Below are 22,234 nucleotides of genomic sequence, written 5' to 3' on the forward strand. Positions count from 1 at the left end.
AAAACGTGAAAAAAACAATCCAGTAACTTCGTTTTGGTAAACCAGTCTTTGCAAGCATGTGAAAAATTAGGTCGTTCAGATTTTGCCTGTTTTGTGAGGTAGGTAGCAAGGCCAATTACAATAATACCGCCCCTTAATCTGCACTGTCCAACCACGTCACTGCCATTTAGTGCAAAGGGAAAGAAATAGAGAAAAGATCATTGACTGCACAATTAAGTTTTAATTGCAACAAACCACCTTCATTGCGATCAGTGTTTGCATTTCATCAGCTCATTTGCATTTTAAAGGACACCCAAATACTGCACAATTTTGCTCAGGCCTACAAAGTGGCAATTTTAACATGCTATAATTAATTATCTGCGGGGTACTTTGTGATAAAACTTCACATATGCACTCTGGGAACACCAAAGACTTATTTTATATCTTAAAAAAATTTCATAATATGACCCCTTTAAAAACACTTCAATTTCTTTTCGACTGAAAACATCTTTAAGCCAATAATTGTCATACTGCCGTTTTCGCAGCTGCCGCTATTAAAACCTGCCATTTTGTTTATTGTTTTGGCACTCATTCTACCCAAAAAGAGGCGTATTCCTGCATGTTCACGTGCACTGTAAAAATACTTTGCTGCCTTAATTTTTTTTGTTAAATCAACTCAGATTTACAAGTCATGTCAACAGAGATAAGTTGTCACAACTTACAGTGGGGCAAAAAAGAATCCAGTCAGCCACCAATTGTTCAAGCCCTCACACCCAAAAAGACGAGAGAGGCCTGTAATTTTTGTCAAAGGTACACGTCAACTATGAGAGACAAAATGAGAAAAAAAATCCAGAAAATCACATTGTCTGATTTTTTTGGGAATTTGTTTGTAAATTATGGTGGAAATAAGTATTTGGTCAATAACAAAAGTTTATGTCAATACTTTGTTATATACCCTTTGTTGGCAATGACAGAGATCAAACGTTTTCTGTAAGTCTCCACAAGGTTTTTACACACTGTTGCTGGTAGTTTGGCCCATTCCTCCATGCAGATCTCCTCTAGAGCAGTGATGTTTTGGGGCTGTCGCTGGGCAACACGGAATTTCAACTCCCTCCAAAGATTTTCTATGGGGTTGAGATCTGGAGACTGGCTAGGCCACTCCAGGACCTTGAAATTATTCTTACGAAACCACTCCTTCTTTGCCCGGGCGGTATGTTTGGGATCACTGCCATACTGAAAGATCCAGCCACGTTTCATCTTCAATGCCCTTGCTGACGAAAGGAGGTTTTGAGTCAAAATCTCACGATACATGGCCCCATTCATTCTTTCCTTAACTCGGATCAGTTGTCCTGGTCCCTTTGCAAAAAAACAGACCCAAAGCATGAGGTTTCCACCCCCATGCTTCACAGTAGGTATGGTGTTCTTTGAATGCAACTCAGCATCTTTCTCCTCCAAACACAAGAAGTTGAGTTTCTACCTAAAAGTTATGTTTTGGTTTCATCTGACCATATGACATTCTCCCACTCTTCTTCTGGATCATCCAAATGCTCTCTAGCAAACTTCAGACGGGTCCGAACATGTACTGGCTTAAGCAGGTGGACACATCTGGCACTGCAGGAATTGAGTCCCTGGCTGCATAGTGTGTTACTGATGGTAGCCTTTGTTACTTTGGTCCCAGCTCTCTGCAGGTCATTCACTAGGTTCCCCCATGTGGTTCTGGGATTTTTGCTCACCATTCTGGTGATAATTTTTACCCTACGGGATGAGATCTTGCGTGGAGCCCCAGATCGAGGGACATTATCAGTGTTCTTGTATGTCTTTCATTTTCTAATAATTGCTCTCACAGTTGATTTCTTCACACCAAGCTGCTTACCTATTGCAGATTCAGTCTTCCCAGCCTGGTGCAGGTCTACAATTTTGTTTCTGGTGTCCTTTGACAGCTCTTTGGTCTTATAGTTGAGTTTGCATTCTGACTGTTTTAGGTTGTGGACAGGTGTCTTTTTTTCTGCTAACAATTTCAAACTGGTGCCATTAATACAGGTATCAAGTGGAGGACAGAGGATCCTCTTAAAGAAGAAGTTACAGGTCTGTGAGAGATAGAAATCTTGCTTTTTTGTTATTGACCAAATACTTATTTTCCACCACAAACCGCAAACAAATTCCTAAAAAATCAGACAATGTGATTTTCTGGATTTTTTTCCTCATTTTGTCTCTCATAGTTGAAGTGTACCTATGATGAAAATTACAGGCCTCTCTCATCTTTTTAAGTGGGAGAACTTGCACAATTGGTGGTTGACTAAATACTTTTTTGCCCCACTGTATATATATAGTTAAGAAAAGTCAACTTAATTTTATAAGTTATAACAACTCACCTGTAGTTATAACAACTTGTTTCTAGTCAAGATAAATAATTGTAAGTTGAATTGACTTGTAAATCCAAGTTGATTCAACAAAAAAATTTAAGGCAGCAAAGTATTTTTTACAGTGTGGTAAATTGACATTGATGCATACACTCTATATCAGAAACCAGGATGTGAAGTACGTGTGCTCATATAAGAGGCATCCAAAATCAAACTGGACCTCAAATTTTACTTTTCATTTTAGCATTTTATTAAGAACAAGGTCAGGGAACAAGCAGGGCCAGATTAACACTTTGTTATACCCTGGGCAACAATATTCATGGGCCCCATCATCACGACCCCAGGATCACCATATTATGGTCATATACAGAATATATTACTGTATTATACAGTACATATACTCAATACCTTAAATTCTAACTGGCATCAGGTGTATTTTGATTTACAAATATTTAAATGCTCATACAAATGCACTACTATGTCCCCTATCAAAGACATTCACTCACATATGATGCTATGGAAACTAAACACATCAGCATCTCTATAATCTCCGGCTGTAAGCAAGCTGGCGGTGTAGAAAAGTCCTGGCTAACTTAGCTGAGTTGTCCTCGTCATTGACAGAAGCTCACTTAACAGAACTTTTTAATTAATACACATTTAAGATGACCATGGATTAACTTTAATTTGCATAGTCATTGATATAAAAAGCTTATTTTTTTGCATATACAAGCATTGTCTAAAAATGAAAATAGGCTTTTCCTTAATTATTATTACAAGAACATCATATAGCCTAATATTAGACACCCAGCCTAATACAAGTCTGAACTGAACATCAACGCAGACATGATTTTCCTCACAGAAGTTTAAGATCATATAGGCTACATCTTGAACGTAGATATATAAATGAACACAGGGAAAGGAAGTTTAACACTGTGGCAAACATGCTGGAAGGCAGCTAAAAACCATCAGGACATATACACCGGCTTACTTTATTTTATTGGAGCCTTACCTCCAGATAAAGTAATCCAAACTGGATTGATGATTTAAATGTTGTTTACTCACATGTGCGTTGTTAACTCTCCAGATTTTATGTTGTGCACTGCTTCACTCGTTCACTTTTCCACATGGCCGGGTTGTTTACAGTGTGGCGTGAGCAGCTACACTGCAGGTTCGACTTCATTTGGCGCTAAGCAGACCTCTTGATGATGTCAATGTACCGCGAGAGCGATTCAAAGCAGATTTCTTCATGTGATAACTGGAATCGCTCTCGCGCTACTTTGCTGTCACTCGCCTGTCGGTTCTCTGCTCCCCAGTCACTTTCGCGCCGCTATAGTAATTTGATTTCATACGCCGATCGGATCGCGCAGATACCTGCGTAGACTACACCACTGTTTATACTTTACATTTTCTGCGTTTCTGATGCCCTTTTCCTTTTTTAATTTCCGCTTCGCGCTCCGACTTAGCTTCTCCGTGTCTCGTTTTTTCTGTTGTACCAAAGCCTTGCGTCACGTAATGCTTGGCGAACCGTTGACCCACCTCATGCGGACTGACCAATGAGGAGAGGGTCTTAACCTGAGGCCCTCTCTTCATTGGTCAGTCCGCATGAGACTCAACCGCTCTCAACTCACGTTCAAAGTAATAAGCACAGCGTCTCTCTTTGCAGCGCAAAAGCCCGTGTTGACAGTTTGTTTAATATAAAGCGGCGAGCGGGAGATTACCAGATACAGTATTTTGCTCGTGCCCTTGCTGCCCTGGGCCCTTTGGAGGTCTTGGGCCCCTGGGCAATTGCCCAGTTGCCCATATGGTTAATCCGGCCCTGGGAACAAGTGTGGTAACACAGCCTCCCTTTCGAAAAGCAAAAAGATTTGAAAACAGAAAAACGTCTTCTGAACTGAAGCCTAAAGTTTTTACTTATCATTGTAGTCATTGCCTTCAAATTGAATGATACAGTAGACGCTTTATTAAAAAAGTCTGTTGAGCACACTGTGATACTGAATGTATACGGCATGTGTGACAGCTGAGAGACGGCAAAACGGGTCTAAATTTTGCTAGCATTTCTCCCGGCACTTACAGTTTTAGGAACAGACAGAATGAATTAAATGAGTCAGTGATGTTTAATTAACTTAATTCAAAGCTTTTAAAAAAGTAATTTGCAACATAAAATAAAAATCTACATGGCACTCGCAACCCATTTCCCCTTCGTAATGTGACACATTTCTGCCTGAAAAAGGCTATAAGGATGAAATTTTGAATTAAATAAAAATAATTAGTCATGTTTAATTAAGTTAAAGAGGGGGTTAAAGCCATTTCGTGCATTCTGACTTATTGACACTATTTAAGGGTTGGATCCCTTACGCTAAACATAGCCAAAGTGTCAGAAAAGCAGTTGGACGTGTGATGTAGTATTTCTGTGCCAAATGCACTTCGCCAGGGTTCATACAAGTTTCGGAACGATTTTCGAAACATAAAATAATAATTTTTTATGCAACAAGCACAGAGCAAGTCCTTATATGGGCACTTTAACCAGAATTACGCACGCACACACACACCAACCAAAAGCGGATACGACACATCAACAAAGAAGTGTGTTGTTGTTGTTTGTAAGAAAAATTAAGCTTGTTCATCTTCCCAAACAACCCAGCCTTATGGAAACAAAGGATATAGTTTGTTAATCTGGTAACAATGGAGCGGTGCATGGGTGTTTGTTTAAAGCCCCATTCGTTGAAATAGGGTGGTCCCAACCCAATGTTTTGTGTGTGTTGCTTGCTCTGTGACCCGCTCCGCCCATGGGATGCCCCAAGGGGGTCCAGTTTATTCGGAAAATTTTTTTACAGCTGATTTGTATTTTTTAAATCTGTTAAAACTAAATCGTCTTTGGATAAAAGGGTACAGAAGTTGACACTGTGACACTACCCTTTAAAAATGTCCAAACATGCACCATTTATGTTCCTTTGAGATGTTAATATGCACCTTTACCCTTAAAGGGGACATTTCACAAGACTTTTTAAAGATGTAAAATAAATCTTGGTGTATCCAAATCTTGGTGTATTTAGCTCAAAATACCATATAGATAATTTATTATAGCATGTTAAAATTGGCACTTTATGGGTATGAGCAAAAATATGCCGGTTTGGGTGTGTCCTTTTAAATGCAAATGAGCTGATCTCTGCACTAAATGGCAGTGTCGTAGTTGGATAGTGCAGATTAAGGGGCGGTATTATCCTATTCTGACATCACAAGGGGAGCCAAATTTCAATTACCTATTTTTTCACATGATTGCAGAGAATGGTTTACCAAAACTAAGTTACTGGGTTGTTCTTTTTCCACATTTTCTAGGTTGATAGAAGCACTGGGGACCCAATTATAGCACTGAAACATTGAAAATTTTCATGATATGTCCCGTTTAAGGTTAACATCAAAATGTAAAAATCAAATAGCATTCACACAACATTTTACATCTGCAATCTGATGTTTTACTGCATGGAAAGGATATTATATTTTATTTTATCTATTAGTTGTCACTTTTTGCATTTCAATTGCGTCTCAACTTTCTGTTTTCTTCTCATCTCCTTATTCCCTCCACCCTCCATCCATCTAAGCTCATCAGCAATAACCTGCCCTTTATTTATTTCCCTCCGACTATTTTATCCTTTACCCCAAAGTTGACAACACATCAGATGCTGAAGCTGCAGGCACTCGTTTGTTTAAAAGGATGATCAGAGCTGAGTGTGCGTGTAAACTCAAGGGCACGCTGAATTATTTAGCTGCTTTTGTTGTGGACTAGAAGAGTCTGACAGAAAGGAGGCAAGTGATGGCTCTGTCAGTGAGAGCCCAAATTGAAACATCGTGCGGAGGTCACCCTCGGGCTTGACATGATAGATGTTTGTTAGCTTTGGAAAGGAATCAGGCAAAAAAGACTCTTTTCACATTGCTCAACAACTTTTTTGCTATTCAAGGAAAGCGTTACAAAAGTAATGTTAAACTTGACCTCGAGGATGTACATGGTGAATGTGGATATGAGAACTTTCCTATTTTTATTTTACAGAAACTGAGATTTGTGCAAAGACATGGTTTCGTATGGAAACATATAGGGCCCTATTTTAACAATCTAAGCGTATTGTCTAAAGCGCAACGTCTAAATGGGCGCGTCCGAATCCACTTTTGCTAATTTAACGACGGGAAAAATGGTTTGTGCGCCAAGCGCATGATCGAAAAGGGTTGGTCCTATTGTAATGGGAGTATTTTGGGCGTAACGTCCAATAAACCAATGAGAGTCTCAGCTCTCATCCCCTTTAAAAGCCAGTTGCGCTGGCGCCATGTCTAATCCCTATTTAGATGACGGACTTTGTAAACTGAAAAACTAAGCGGAGGAAGAAGATCCCCAGTTTAAGATTAATGTTAAATAATTGTGTTGTTTTATACTTGTATTGAAATGGTTATTTTTACATTAAAACCTTTAAAACCTGTTTTCATTTAGTCATGGAAGTAAAAAATCAGGCTTTTAATTGCTTTAAATGGCTATCCAATACCATCAAAAAATAATTTACAAGTATGTAAGAAAAGGTTTGTACTGTAAAAATTACAAACAGGAGATAAAGAATTTACAAACGACTCTCCGCAAGGTTCAGCACTTGGACAGCGTCAGTTTTTTTAAGCATTACTTAAAAATGTTTCTCATCTCACCATATGCACAGGTACAGAGTCATACACTGAAAAAAATTATTCTGTGCCTTAGTAAATTTAACTTAAAAGAAATTATTACATTCTATTAAAAAAATGTAAAAAGTAAAAATAACACAAAAAAATGTAAGTTAATTCTAAATTAACAAATTATTCAGTAAATTTCACTTAATTTTATTAGAGGCATTTGGAGAGTAAAATTTGAAATTAAACGCTATTTTTGTGTTTTTAACAAAAAAGAAAGACTTGTTAGTGTTTCAGGTAAAATTAGCTTTGAGATTTAGAAGAGTTTCTGTTTCTGTTTTGAGTTTTGTGGTTACCATCATTCAGAAGAGTTGTGCTTGTGTATAGACAATAGGCGACACGATGAAAATCATGATGTAAGCAATAACTGTGCTTATGCCAGTACTGAGATCTATTGAGTCTCTTCTTACTTGCTCAACATAATGTGGCAGTTAAATGTGAAAAGTTAAATAGAATAAGAGATTAAAAAAAGATTGGATTATCTTTATTTTAATATGTAGAAATTAAACCATTAAATTGATTTGTTTGCACATAATTAATTTTAGTGTACTGAACATAAAAAAATTGAGCAAATTCTACTCAAAATAATTATGAATATAATTAATCTAAAATTACATATAAAATATAAGTACACTCAATTGATAAATTATAAGTACACTCAGCTTAAAAAATATATCTGGAGTTAGCTAAATTAATTGTGTGCATCTTCTTGTCATAATAAAATTAAGTAAATTCAACATAACATTTTTTTCAGTGTATACAATAAATCCGTGTGGTAGCATTTAAAAACATTTTAAAATAGATGCATTTGTTTAAAGCAAAGCATTTATTTACTTACCATGCTACAGGTGAAGCAACTCTTTGCGCCTTCTAACGTCTCATAATTAGTCCTCATTTATATAAGAGACTCAATAATAATCTTTTTCATTAAATCCTTTAATCTTTCATATTTAAAAGCGTTTTTGTGCTGCTGCGCATTCATGTACTATGTAAACCTGCATATTCCTAATGCGCTCTTTAAATAACAATACACATATTGCGCCATTGACTTTAGACCAGTTTTTTGTTGGTCAATGGCGTAGTCTATTTTAGTTGCCTCAAAATAGCAACGCGCCAACAATGCGCCTGTACACACCTCGTTTTCAGACCAGAACGCCCATGGGCGCAAAAGGGGGCGCAAATGCATTGACTTTTAATGCACTGCAAGTCGCTTTGAATAAAAACATATGTAATGCATTGATTAAACACCAATAGTGCGTGTGGTAAGCAAACACACGTAGGTCATACAACACCATGGCTGTTTCTTTTATGACCATGTCAGTCTTGTTTAGGAAGAGGTTTCCACACACGCTGTCCAAACTGTCAGTCCGGCTGTCAATCAGACCATGGTTAATGATGTGCAATGTCCAAGGGCCAGCCGAGCGAAAAAGACATGCTGCCCAAACTACAAACAAAAATGAAACGAAGCCCGTTTCTTCATGTCTGATCTCGCCTCCTCTTTCATTCTTTCTTCCATTCCTTCTTTCATTTCCTTAGACCAAAGAACCGAAGAACAAATGGCCTCATTTTCCCAAACCGGAATAGCCAAGGTGTCGGGTAGGTGTCTAAAGAACAAATCTCCCCACTGAGAGCTTTTATTTTAATCATTCCCTCTCTATCTTTGCCTTTCCTTTATCTCTTGCCTTTCTCTATCTTTGTCTTTCCTTCAGCAGGTGTTTTGTTCGGTTAATGTGACAGATGCTGTCGAGAGCTCATCCCTATGGTGGGCCTTGCTGAAAGAGACAAAGCACGTTTTCTGCAGTGTTATTTATGTCGGATTATGTCAAGTACAGATGTGTTTTTACAGTACAGAAAGACCCTTTAGAGTTTCCTTTTCAATTGATTATTATACAAACTGTATAGCTGGAAAAGCTGAAAAGCTATTTAAAAGTGAAAAAAAAGAAATGCAGACTCCCTTTCGATCCAACAATTAAAAAAAAACACCTGCAACATCCAAAAAAACAACACCAGTACTATTAGAAGTGACTGATCAAACAAGAAGAATGAATGGTAAATATTGTAAGAAACCTCATCTAGATATCACACTGAAGCTTGGGAGAAGTTGGGTCCTGACACACTGTGTCACAGGCATTTATTGACCAATTAGAATTTGAGAAAGGTGGGTCAATTTGTGCTTTTGGCAATCCAGTACAGTACTGACATTAATGATGTACTGTTCTGACCACAGTGTGAGGGACCAGCAAAGCAGAGAAGATAAAAGCTAGCTAGACACAGACTGTCCTTAATCTATCTTTACAAAACCATTCATAAACAAGACTACATAATCACACCTTAATGCTGTTTGAGCACAGTAAATCCTTTTAAGTTACACGTAAACCATTACTCCCTCCCTCTGGTAGATCCAATTTTCTCACGTAAGTATTGGTTTGTGTCCCTGAAGCACTAGAGTACACCCACCTCAGAAGTATCGTAGGGACGCAGAGCAACTCAGGTGGACATTTTGAAAGACAAATACCCGAGAGCTGAGCATGCTCAGTTTCGAAGTGTAATACTCAGAGCCTTTATACGTTTTGAAGGTGCCGTAGAATGTAAAACTGTATTTACCTGTACAAATGTAAACCTTGTGCATGCAAAAGACTACTGCAAAACCATTCTTAACATGACACCAGCAGTGACGTTACTGTCGAGATGTACATGAAATAAAGTACAGTGTTGTTACAATGCTAAAAACCAAGTTTTGACTTTTAAGTTAACGCTATATGTTAGTTAATGCTATATGCTAGCAATTAGGCTGAAGTTCTACCATTGATGTTACAGTTATGTTTTGCAGGCCCATGCTGAAAAAAAAGCACAAACTTACCACTCAGAAACATTCATTAACAATCTACAAACAAAATAATTCAGTATTTCCCATAAATTGATTTGTCGTGGGTCGTTACTGGGTCCTGTTTAGTCACTATTTTATAGACAACAGAACAGAAAATATGTAAAAAAATAGAATTCAGTTGTGTTAAAATGCAATATAATGTGACAGATCAAAGAGTAAAACACGACGCAATGACGTCACATATATGCTAATCATCACCGCCACAGTCTCTCAAAATCCTGTGGGAAACACTGTAATTATTTGTTATTTTCGTCATATACAGACTCAAACATAAGGTCTGTTTACTAGGGATGCACCAAAATGAAAATTCTAGGCCAAAAACCAAAAAAAAAAAAGAGGAACTTTGTTTGTATGTACCCTGTCAACAACAGACTGGAGCTGGACCAGACACATTCAACCACACTTTGGTGCCTTTTTGCGGTTAAATACGTCCACACCGCAGACAGGTTGCTTCAGACAAGCATGTGCAGGTCATGGTTTCTGTTTGCGTCATCACAACATTTCGGCCATATTGTTTTGGTGATAAAAGTCTTTCGGCCAAAAATTTTTGGTGGCCGAATATTTGGTGCATACCTACTGTTTACACACAAAGCTACTGAAATGAGCTGCTCTGTGAAACAGCCAATCAGAGCAGAGCTCAACATTATTATTCTTGACCCTTTTAAATAAGGTAATAATATACTGGTTCATTCTAAGGGCAAATCCTAGGGTTGTATATGGACATGTAAAACCGGTTCTGGATATTTTTTGCACTTAAAGAGCACCTATTGTCAGATTCATGATTTTACATTTTCTTTGGTGTGTATTAGTACATGTTAACGATATGCAAAAGGTACATACCCCAAAGTAAACAATGACGCGAGTTATCGTCTCCTGCATAAATCTCTTTTCTTGGACTACAACATACACACGGATTGTAGGCAAGAGTTTACTTCCTGGAATTTATGATGTAGTAAAGACCACCATTATCATAATTCCTCCCACTTCGAGCTCTAACCCTAACCAAAGAACCTAACCCTAACTGGCTGTAAGTTAACTCCTGTTAGCATTGCATTGTAACCGAATCTTTCAAACATGGTAAGGAGCATCACATTTCTGGCTGACGTCAGAGGTATTCAGACCAATCACAACGTACAGATTAGCTGGCCAATCAGGGACAGTCCGTTTCAGGAAGACAGGGAAATCTGGAGCTTCAAAAATGTACGGTATGTGGAAAATAATGTGTTTTTGAACCATAAACCATGCAAACACATTGTATTATACCAAATACACAAAATAACATTGTTTTTTAGCAATGAAATAGGTGCTCTTTAATAAAGCCAAATACCTTCTATGTAGATATCAGAGAACAATTAAAAATATATTTCATTGCATTCTTTGGCACCTTTAAGGACGCAAACCTGTTAAGAAACTTTCCCACGATCCTCTGACACCAAGACATTTAGAAAAGCCACCCTGACCACGGCAAAAGTCTCGTGTCCCGACAGGCGGTGTTGTCACAGGACCAGACAAGCTAAGGGATTACAGCGAGTCTAATTGTTGCCGTTGACTTCTCTGTCAAAGACGGACTGGTCGACTGAGATAAGCGGTAGACAATGCTGTGGACTTAGAAGCCGTGTGAAATAATCTTTAACTGTCACCACCTATACCTGCCTGTGTTATAAGTCATTACCAATGAACCTGTTCAGCAGGTAAAATTCCAGTTCATTCACAGCCGGCAACAAACTGCTGAAAAAAGTTTACGTCCATCAGTCTGTTGACATCCATCAAAGATTATTATTATAACCTTAGATAATATGATTTAATTTGCATTAAAATAAGGAAAATGAAATAGTCCGTCATAACAGTAGGATGTGGAGAATATTGAAAAAAGTTAAAATAATCAATTAAAAAATCTTAATGTTTCTGAAACAGGCTTAATTTTCTTTATGCAAATTACAGTTGTTCTTTGTTCATGATTTCCGTGTGAAATATGACCTGTCAATTTCTTGACAGTTTTCATTTACAACTTCATCCTCCTACATCCATCAAAAATTCCTTAAAATGTAACCATTTCCTTTATCAGCCGCTCTCTAACTTCCTCTATCCAAAACAGCCTCTCTTTCCTCTCCCTCTCTTTCAATCTCTCTCTTTCTCTTTCTGGAGCTCCAGTAGTTTTGTTCAGAGGCCACATACTGCGCTGGGACATCTGTATCCCTGCTGTCATCGAACGAGACCAAGTCTGTCTCATTAATCTCTCTCTCTATTCACAACACTTACCGTCTGCTTTTTTAACCCTCCGCGCACACGCGCTTTATTGCGGCATCCTTCATTCCCCAAAGCCGTGCGCATATCCAATCCATAATTATCGGAAGACACGACTCGAAATGTGATTTGGGCCGGTTGTATCGGAATGTGGGCTCATGAATATGCAGAAGATGCAGAATGAACCTGGTGTGAGAGTTTGCTGGGACAGTGGGATGAGATCCACTTTGAATATCAATGAGGGACTCAGGAGCGCAGTTTCAAAAAGGTTGCTTTTGTGGGGCCGGTTTTGCAGGTGTTTGCATGATGCTACGAAGACAAATTTGGGAGGTGGTCCCCGATCACAAATCAGAAAGTCTAAACTTAGTAAACGGGGTGATTAAAGAGTAACTAAACCCCTGGTCAGAGCCTGACTCCACCCACTGAAAAATGCAAGAAAAGTGGGCAGATCCCAATAGAGATAGAGGGGACGAAGCTCGTACCAAGTGTGTGGTGAGATCGTAACAAGGGCGTGGTGAGCTTAAACCTGCTTACATCACGCGGTATTTTTTGGACCCAACATCCAATAGGAAAATTTAACTGCAGTAGCCACCGTTCAACCTGAAGAGGGCAGCACTCAGACGTTTTTACACCATATATTGTAGTATTGAAACACTTTATATCCAAATGTTAAAAATGTTACTAAAATCAAATGAACAGCACTAATAAAGCCCCATTCTTACAGATCATTAACTAAAAAAAGTTGGTTTAGGGGGTAAGTTACTCTTTAAAGAGTGATGCTGGAGAAACGGAGGCTATACTATTTCTCTTTTATTTCCGCAAGACGAGTGTTGGGAATGAAAGGAGCCTGAATACGGCTTAAGAATTCCCAAATGAATGAGGGCATTTTTACATCGGCACTCACACACGCCGAGGGTAAGATGAATAGAACGCAATAAGAAAAGAGGAGAGAGATTCTATCACTTCGTCCGAACAACCAATCAAAACCTCACAAGGAAAAATGTACACACGTGCACTCGCGCTTTTCCAAAGGCTTGTGGTGAGGTCAAAAGTTAAATGAAAACAATTCAATGTCATCTCTTTCCAGAGAGAGCGCAATCCCCATTTCACCTCTTGTTCCATCCCCATGGAAAATAAGAGGAAAAGTCCATACGTTCTCCACTGCATCAATGCCTTTGTATGGCACCTGGCTCCACTTTAATGGCCATCAAACCTTCTCTCCAAGATATTTTATTCTATAACAGACATTATCAAACCTCCAAACTTAGAAATGAAGAATCGAGTTGTTTTATCCACCTGGCGGGGAGTAAATGAGCATCTACCGCTTCATTTTAAAAACTTTGCTGTGTACGAGAAACTTGCATAATCGCTAACATGCAGCGGCAATGGTGCTTTTCAGATTAATGGCGTGCGTTGTAATTGATATGGCAACTCCAGCTGCTCTTGTTAAATAAAAATATAAATAAATACCAAGCTGCGTGTTAAGAATCAATGGATGTCTTACTTTAGACAAGTCTATTAACAGACACGGTACTCAAACGAATCCGGTTCTAATGTAATAAGGTTTTCTTTCTTCCCAGGACTTTTTGTTTATATTACATAAACGCATTACTGCTTCATTTTACTAAAACAAAACTCCAGACAAAATTAATTCCAAGGGAGCCAATGGCTCTGAAAATGAAGCATTTAAGAGACAAATGGCTTTCGTGGTCTGCAATTTACATAAGGCAAAATTGCACACTACTGTGCTGCTTTTTAAGGTTGGTTAGTTTTTATGCCGGTCAGATGCCTCCTCCTGTTGCCTGACCTTTTCCTGGGGGTGGATCAGACTTTGTCAATAAGTAAATAGGTCTGGATTTTGCACTGTTGCTGCGGGTAGAGACAAAGGGACATACGGACTACAGCGGTGGAATTAACTAACCAAAATTTTTCATCTTTCTGTCTTCTCCTCTATATACTCTCACCCAATCTTACTTCATGAACCTCCTCTATCCTTTCTTCTGCTTCCAAAAGTCTGGTTACAAAGCTTGAGGAAAAACAGGACGTGGTGCTATTTCATATCAGGATCAATCTCATTATGCTTCAGCCCTTTGGCAGCCCAGACATTGTGGATGATATAATACTTCTCCCGTGTGCCCCTTTCTTGGCTTTCATGGATGGAGAAGCTTATCTGGGATCTGCAAAGCTTGTTTCAATTTGATCTTTACATTGTAAGCATAAACTCTCACATGATCCAGTAAAAGCACAGTAGTCTGGCTCTACAGATCTCAATGTCAGCTTGCCTGCTTTAAATTCCAGATCATCCGTGTGTAAATAAATAAATGTAGTTCTTAATACACCACACTTACATTAATACCATTTACACTTTTATCCATAGTGAATGGAACCCATGGCCTTTGTGCTGTCAACACAATGCTTTACCAATTGAGCTACAGGAACATATATAATTGCATAACTATAAATAAGTCCAGTTTACAGTTGCATTGATATTACAGTTTTGGCTGTATGATTACTTTTATCTATGGCCGATAACCTATAAATGAGCAAACTACACTATTAGAGCTGGGTATAATAATATATCAATTCTCAGTTTGTAATCTGCCTTCTATTTAACAAAACAAAATTGATTCTGGAAATCCCTGAATCGATTCTTAATATGCATGCTTAACTTTTTACTTACTCATAATAATGGCCTGATAGCCCGGGGCAGTGAACGATGCTTCGAACAGCTAACATAACTGTCACTTGCCCCCATGAGCCAGTGCCACATCGTCACAAAAATGCAAATCATTTGCCTGTGTTTTAGGCTTTGACAATTTAAATATTAAGAGCAAAGAAAACACAACTGTTTCAATGCGCTACTCACGCACAGTTAGAGAAGCAAGCTGCATCTCAAGGCTTCAGACAGTGCACTGGGTTCATGTTTTCTTGACCTAGAGGATACATTTACCCAAACTTATTTGAAAATTACACGGTTATCCTTGTAAACGTAGTCTGTTGTGTGAATGTGAACAACGCAGAAAGAAAACACGTGTAAAAATCTGTGCATTACATGTACACTATTATTGCTTGGGCATGAATAAAAAGCCTTGCTTCAAGATTGTATTGAAAATTAAATGTCAGATCATCAATTGCATTTTATTTTTTTCAATTGCTCAAGAAAGATGCATTATCACATAAAAAAATTATTAAAAATTAATCTGAATAAAAATGTTCATGTTTTGCACATAGACTGAAAAAAGATGGATGATGCAACCTTCCATTGTAATGAATTAAAAGCAAAATGTCCGACCATGGGCACTGCCATGTTATGCAAAAACGTCAGTTTGGAGCCAGGGCATGCGCAGAAGGTAGTGTTGTAGTCAAGATCACCTAAACCGAGACCAAGTCATGACCAAGACAGGCCGAGGCCGAGACCGAGACAAGACCAAGACTTTAAAGGGTTGAGACCAAGTCAAGACCAAGACAGGTCGAGACCAAGTCAAGACCAAGACCAGTGCAAGTCACTGCATTAAAACACTTATGATAAAATGTGGAATATGCGTATGATTAGGGACTTCTTGTCTGTGCGCATGCGTGTGTGTGTATGCCATCAGAGAAGTCCATAAAATAATCAAAGGCATTGCAGATATGTGGAAATTTATCTTTGTCTATAAGCAAATAAAAGTGAACAAACACTAAAGAGCTGAAATCAACTTAACCATTTATTCTGAACTGTCTTTCCATGGCTTGCCATCCACTTAACAATATGCAGGTGTTTTTAAAATTGTCATTGGGAGAAACTTAAACAATGCTTAAACAATGCCAACATCATATGCCAAACCTGAAAAAAATGCATAAAATTAATGATAAAAAATAAATTTGTGATTTACCGTAGTTGTGGTCTTGACCTAGCCTGGCTCCGCCCTCCTACGTGCTTCCGCTTAATTTTCATTTCCCTTCAGTACTACGTCTGGGACTGCTGTGTAGAGTTTTGTTTTGTCCTGCAAAAATCTGCAGGTCCAATCAGCGAACAGAGGGGGGTGGCTAAGAACGATGACGTTAAGGTTGTGCGTCAGTTTGAGTTGTAGTTCAGTAATGGCAGCGGAGAAAGACGTGAGAAAAGCTTTTCGGTCTGTTGTTGCAAAACTGCAGAAAATACAGAAGTTAAAGCCGGAGCAAAAACAATGTTTTGCTAAGTTTTGTTGGTCTGTTCATTCGGACTTGTTATACGTCACGACCACATGTTAGCGATTGGCTATGACAGATCCTGAGTGACTCTGGGCAGATCCAATAGTTTTAAACTTCAACAGAGGACCCTCCTTAACGGAAGTAACGCTTTGCAGTGGAGCGTGGCCAGACTCTCTATACAAATGAAATGAACCTTTAAACAGTTTAGGGATGCTCCGATCGATCGGCCAATAATGCTTGCTATGTTTCTCAATGAATTATGGTGAAATGCTGCTACATCCAAAAGCCAGGGGGCGCTCTCGTGCAGAAACTCAAAATGCACTGTAGACGAAGAACAATACACACGCAGCTCCATGAAATGTCTGAAGGATATATTTATATTGCTGTTCTTCAAACCTTTTCAGGTATTTTCATGATAATAAAGAATATGTTTAATAATTATGTTTGACAAGTGTTGCTTTTTCAAATGCATGTTATAAACGACTCAAACTAACAGTGATTTTAGATCGATAAGGACTTACTGATCAAAAGCCGTAGTACATGAAATACCTGTAATAAGATCGGCTGTCCGATTCAGAATAGTGATCGGCCACGTATTATTAGTGGAGATCGGCATTGATCGGAGCATCCCTAAAAAAGTTGTCTTGAAACCGAGACCGGTCTCGAGAACTACGACACTAGCAGAAGGAATCGTCCGCCACGGTATTAAACTTCCACCCAAATGCTCATGCGCCCAATTCAACCACGACCCTTGAACGTCTCATTTGACTGGCTTGCTAAAATAAGGCAAGTTAAATACAACTAATTTTGTCGGGGGGTGAAATAACACAGAAATATCTTCAATCTTCCCATAAAGCTCAGAGAGTCTCAGAGCTCAGAGAAGCTGTCAATCACAAATGTCAATCATAACGACACACACCGTGTTTCTCTAGCATCAAATTACTAGCTAAAATGAAACGTAATCACAAAAATGAAGAACTGAACATAATCAGCGTGAAAACAACTACCTTAAAAGGACCAAAACCATCCTTTCAGAAAGTTGTGTAATTTTTTTATCCGAGTCTCATTCGTTTGCATGGAGTGGGTGGGGTTTATGACTTTTAGTGCAGCCAGCCACCAGGGTCAAACAAAGAGCCAGCAGCTTCACTTTTCAAGATGTAAAGCACACCCCGGTTTTACATCTAAGCTCTTCACAAGCAATAACAACTATTGCAGTAACAGATTTCTAAGTTGTTTAGATGAGAAAATGCCTGTGATCCTGCACCTGTTAACAGATTATTTGTTGTTTAAAGAAGGACATTTGGTCAATACAATATTTGAAATATCCAATTCAAAAAATAATAAACAGATGATTACCATTTATTGAATATAGCCCTAATTCAAAGCAGCTTTTCAAACCCTATCCTACAGTACAGTTTGCAGGAGCTGTGGCGTAAACTGCATTTAGATATGACCGGCTTCTCGGCATGCCTTTAATATTTAGGTTCTTATCTTTAATTACAGGGGTGTCAGATAAAAGCACATCACTGTGCTCTGTTGGGCAAGCACAAGAAGGGAATCTTTCCGCTCCAATTACCTTGATGAATTCCGTATCTGTCAAGCGATGAAGCCATCAAACTTTAACTTAAAAAACGTCAACGGTTTTCGCGTTCCTCTTCAGGCATAAAAATACAACCCAGTATCGATGCGGCATCTGCACACTCTCAAAAACTTGCAAATGTTCACAGTGATTTATACACAATAACAGATTCACTCTTAAACAAACATCACAAGAGTAATTAGAAAGTTAGAAACTAGTCTGCAACACTTTCCCTTTTGCTGTGAAAGACAAGTGTGTGTAATAAAACCTCTCCCCTTCTGAGCAGTTCAGCTTTGGAAACATGCATCTAATCTCCGCTGTTATGTTTTTCTCTGAACAGTTTTTGACCGTTACACGACAGAGCGCTGAATACTGTTTTGCACAAATAAGGGGAAAAGATGATCACCCCTCCACCTATAGGTTTTAACCCATTTGTTAACTGCATTAGTTAATATAAATTAATACTTAAAATCTTAAAATCTCTTAAAACTCCATTTTTATCTCTGAGGAGCCCTGAACAGAACAAAACATACGTACAAAGCATATATCACTTAATAAACACATAACCTAAATTAAGTTTCTTAAAGATAGCTTGGTTTAAAATTGCAGGTTACCTTAGGTACTTTAAGGGAGGGTGAGGTGACAGTTTTGAACGTTTTGTTCATTTACTCACTTGATTAACCGATTTTGTACATTTTTAATAAAAATATAAAGATACGCACTGCAGCATAAGGATGCTCTTCTGAGATTTGAACATTTGAACTTTCTGCTAACCAGCCTGAAGCTACACCACACACCATCCTACCAACAAGAATGAATTCCTTCTGACTGTTGTATACTGCTAAACCAGGCAATATTATTGCTGTGAGAATAATGCGGTGAAAGTAATATAGTTGCTTTTATTATGCTCTTTTTATAACAAAATCAAACAGCGCTTTAGTTCAATAAACAGAAAGCAAGAGGGCAGGGCTTGCTGATGCAGCAACTTCATGCAAGTCTATTTGATGGGAGTGAAATGTCAAACAGCAGAGCTAGTCAGCCAATTTATCCACAAACCAATCATCAAAGACCTGAATCTGCAGCCACTTCTGACATGGGCATCTATAGCTGGGTTTCCATCCAAATGTGAAACGATATTTTTTTAAGTTTGCAAAAACAGAATACAAAGCAAATTCGAATTAGGTGCGTTTCCATACAGTTCATTGAGTGCATAATGGTTATATTGGTTATCTAGTAACCAGCATTTTAAAAGCAATAACCTAAACCAATAATAACAGAAGCCAGAGTCGTACCAATAGGTCTGTGGCCGAGGATCCTGTACATTTGTGTTTTCCTCTTAAAACCACTTCTGGACATCCGTTTCTCGCTCATGTACCCATTGTTTTAAACTTTTGCAGTTGCTTCATAAAACATTTCAGGTCTTGTCAAATCCATCAGCTGAAGCAACCGGGGCGTGCACACCAAAGCCTTTACACCGGCGGCTGGCGTATGTTTTCGATAAATATTCAACTTTGAGTAAAAAGCTCAGATCGTTAATGTCAGTTCTCAAACGGCCGTCCAATCACAGGGGAGGAGGGGTGGGACAAATATCTCAACAACCAACCGGGACATCGTACAACGACTTAAAAACAAAGCAGAAGTATCACAGCAACCAAAGCGCTCAGCTGAAAAAAAATAGCGGTCGGCTGAAAAAAGCTGTCTTTCGGCGTCCGCGTTTAAAAGCTTTGGTGTGCACGCACCCTTAGTCATGTGGATTTATTGTTCGCTATGTCAGAATATATTCTGCATATGCGGTTGCATTGCATCTTCAATTATTCACATTAACCGTTTTTCGCACAAAACAAAAAAACACCTCAAGAGAGCGTAAAAACTTTTTTTTTTGCGAATTAAGAGATTTTTATTCAGAATTTTGTATTTCCATCACTCGTTCCTGATGTGACACTTTAAAATCCTTATGACTAACTGCATATTATAGAAAAATGTTCTATAATCTTCTAGAATAATCAAAACAAGGCAAGGCTCACACACAGTTTGGTTATAAAAGCTAATGACTGCAAAAAAAAGTAATATTGCTAACAGAACCAATGCTGAATCAAATTAAAACAAACTTTATTAAATCTAACGCTAATGTGAGCAGCGCATAAGCAGCTAATTTTTTCGGCACCCACGTTATCATGCCTAGTTTCACGAAATTTCATTATATAGTCACGTAACTTTTTGATTATTTTTTCGTGATATTATTACGAATTTCCGCATTTTTACGTGATCGTATAATGAATTCCTGTTTTCGTGTGATTATCACGTATTGGTTACTCAACTGTTTTGTCCTATTTTCTTATCATTGTCGCTTTGGTTTAGGGTTAGATTTACATGAAATTACATCCATACCCAAACCCAACTCTAACCCGTACGCCAAGCAAAATATTTTAAAAAATCTGAAAAAATAGTATAAACCAAGCACCAAATCTAACCCTAAACCGAAGCGACAATGGTTTAAAAACAGGAAAAAGCTGTTGAGTAACCAATACGTGATAATCACACGAAAACAGGAATTCGTGATAATATTGCGAAAAAAAAAATCAATAATGTACGTGACTATATCACGAAACCTCGTGAGACTGGGTAGCTTTATCAAGTTAGAGCATGCACACTGGATACACACCGCATGTGTCAGCAGCGCAGGTTCGCGTAGCAGGAGCGGCACTGAAGCATCAGTGCTGCGATCGTTTTGCCGTCAGCTAAATTTTTGCTATAGTGTTGGAGGGGAACACGATTGCATCATGTTGTCAATCACTAAGTGACAATTTTCTTTATCGGAAACTTCAGGAAAACATTACACGGACCAAAACAGCATCAAAACAAGGAGGATTAAACAAATTACAGTTACATTAATTACACTGACAGTAAAAAAGCGTATTGAAGAGGTTTTCTTCATGAATGTATTTAAAATAAAGTAATGTGAATTGCGAACTTAAGTACTGTTGGTAAGCTGCACAGTAACGTAGCCGGTATGAAAGCCATGTGTGGCAAATGCTCTCCTCACTCGCTGCTCACGCGTGTGGTATGGAAATCTTAGTCAGAATTGAATCGTGAAATTGGTCTCCCATTTCTACTAAGTGAGTTTGGTTGATATGTGAGGGATGCAGGATTGACATTAAATTGACTTCTGATTGGTCAAATTGGACTAACAGAGTCAAAATGACTATGCGAAAGCAGCCTTTTATTTCATAAAACAGCAACCAAGCTGAAAAGTGAGCAGATCGTTGAAGTAATAATAGACTGTCCTCTGAGACAACAAAGGATTCGGGATTATCATTATTAATTATGAAGTATAATTTACTTGAGGATTTGGGTCAGGACTGAGTGTAATAAAAGACAAAGCAGCTCAATTTAGATTATTGTCCTTCTTCAAAATCGTTCTTTCTCCATACTCAACTTTATAAAGAAGTGAGGAAGACTTGGATCTAATATTCCTGTCAATTAGACGGTGACTTGAATCGCGATGGCCATGAATGTAATGATATTACATCTTAAGATGAAATTGACTCACAGAGTGCCTTAATAACTTAATAAAAAAGACATTTCACAAACAATCCTGAGAAAAAGAAAAATATGGCAGCTTAATACAAGCAAAAAAAATCTCACAAAATCAGACATCTGACTAGATATCAACAAGTGTGATCTACATTTTATTCTCGCTAACAAATTACATTAAGACAGGATGATGTGGATTAAAGTGACACGACTGTCAAGTATGGTAACCCATACTCGAAATGTGACCTCATGCACTGCAAACCATGAAGACACACAAACACACCCAGAGCGGTAGGCATTCACTGCAGCGCCCAAGGAGCAACCGGGGTAAAGGTGACTTGTTCAAGGGCAATGTAGTCGCTTCCTGCCATCTGTGAGAATCAAGCCTGACTCTCTAACTATTAGGACAAGACTGTTTGTTACTAATCGTTTGTCGTATCTTAGTTTTTGCACCTCTTTATCAAACCAAAATTCGTTTTATACTGAGACCACTGATATAAAAAGGAGGGTCGCAGCATCCACCAATGAATTACCTTACCAATCACTTTCCTGCTAAGTGTCTTTAACAAAACGCGTGGCGGATACTGATAATACCTTATACAGTACAACTCAAATAGGTAAAGGTTAGAACGACATTCCTGATCCGAAAGAAATTCCAAGCGATAAAGAGAGATGAAAATCAGAATGGAGACCGGAGAGAGAAACAAATGAATAGATGTTGGGAAGATTCTTGAATACTTTCCTTCCTGTCACTGCTCTTCCTAATGAACCTCTCTC

The 22,234-nt window shown here is 38.3% G+C and overlaps 1 protein-coding gene and 1 long non-coding RNA gene across 3 annotated transcripts in view; one reads left to right on the forward strand and one right to left on the reverse strand.

The window, feature by feature from the left end:
- The window catches only part of tusc3 (tumor suppressor candidate 3), a 112,764-nt gene that overhangs the window by 80,753 nt on the left and 9,777 nt on the right, over positions 1-22,234 (reverse strand). The gene's annotated exons all lie outside the window — the stretch shown is intronic.
- Positions 3,332-22,234, forward strand: part of LOC141363191 (uncharacterized) — a 479,244-nt gene continuing 460,341 nt past the window's right edge. Inside the window, exon 1 of the long non-coding RNA XR_012368680.1 lies at positions 3,332-3,471. This is a non-coding gene — a long non-coding RNA (uncharacterized lncRNA). The remainder of the gene's footprint in view (positions 3,472-22,234) is intronic.

The sequence above is a fragment of the Misgurnus anguillicaudatus genome, chromosome 3 (genome assembly GCF_027580225.2).
Source record: "Misgurnus anguillicaudatus chromosome 3, ASM2758022v2, whole genome shotgun sequence".
NCBI classification, from domain to species: Eukaryota; Metazoa; Chordata; class Actinopteri; order Cypriniformes; family Cobitidae; genus Misgurnus; species Misgurnus anguillicaudatus.